The following is a 1209-nucleotide window of genomic DNA, read 5'->3' on the forward strand; positions in this document are numbered from 1 at the left end:
TAGAGTGTAAATTTTAAAGGCTGGGAAAAGGTAGGGTCTGAATATTAAAAAACAAATTTCATTTTTGAAAATACATGAGGGTATGAACTGGAACGCTTATAACCGGCATGCTTCTCCAGAAGCACTAACGCGCTTCATAGAGCGTGTCAGTGTGAGGCGGCACAGTCCATACCCTCATATATATTTTCAAATGTGAAATTTACAGTGCATGTTTTAGACGCACCTTAATACTTGTACACAGTGCCGATATTTACTTACTTATTTTATACAAGTATTCTTTATTCCTGAACATCAAGTACAAGAATGATAATTCCCGGAAACGAGATTAGCAATAAGCCTTTTATGAAACGTGTGAAATTCAAGTCCTCTGAGGATGGTTTTGGGGGCTCAATAGTGTGGCCATCCTCACAACGTCAGGGGCGGCCACGAGTGAGCCCAGAGCCCCTGACGTTGTGGGAATGTAGTGTGGTCAATATGGAAAACTTTGAAATACATACAAACAAGAAATATTCTACAAAAGTCCAATCTTGTTGTTCATAGAGTGGGTTCGTCAGAGTAAGTCCTCTTTACTGCGGAGCATACCTGTGCTGCACATACCTTTTTTTAAACCGAAATTTAAACTGTTAAAAATTCAACTTACGGGCGAATAATATATATAAGGTGCCATATTTTGTTGCATGTGTATTATTAAATTGATAGCCTAACTGGCCTAGATTACCTAATTATTGAAACAAAATACAGTTAAAATAAGACAAGTTTTGATATTCACTGCAACATGTGCTTCTCTTTGTAGAAGTCATACTTCTGAGAATGGGTCGATAAGAAAAGGAAAATGGAACCATTTAATTAAAATGCCATAATACACGCAGCACATTTGGTATGTTTTATTTTCCAGATACATATGCACTCAGAACGGCGTGTTCCAAGTTGACAAATACGACAGTATACATTAAATTTGATATTCCTTTGTGTAAATGTTCTGCGGGTCGATAGTACATGTATACACAACTGTTGAATATAGCTATCTGTTCCTTGTTTTTATCTTATTAATGTGTAATTTTTACACTACACTTAAGCCTTTTTTTTTCATGCTACCGTAATCGGAGATTAGAGGCATCTTGTTTGGGGGGGGGGGGTATTTGTTTTTTGTTTTATTTTCTGTCAGCCTGTCTGTCTGTTTGTCCGTACAAACTTAAAACCTTAAATGGC

The sequence above is a fragment of the Ostrea edulis genome, chromosome 6, assembly GCF_947568905.1.
Source record: "Ostrea edulis chromosome 6, xbOstEdul1.1, whole genome shotgun sequence".
NCBI classification, from domain to species: domain Eukaryota; kingdom Metazoa; phylum Mollusca; class Bivalvia; order Ostreida; family Ostreidae; genus Ostrea; species Ostrea edulis.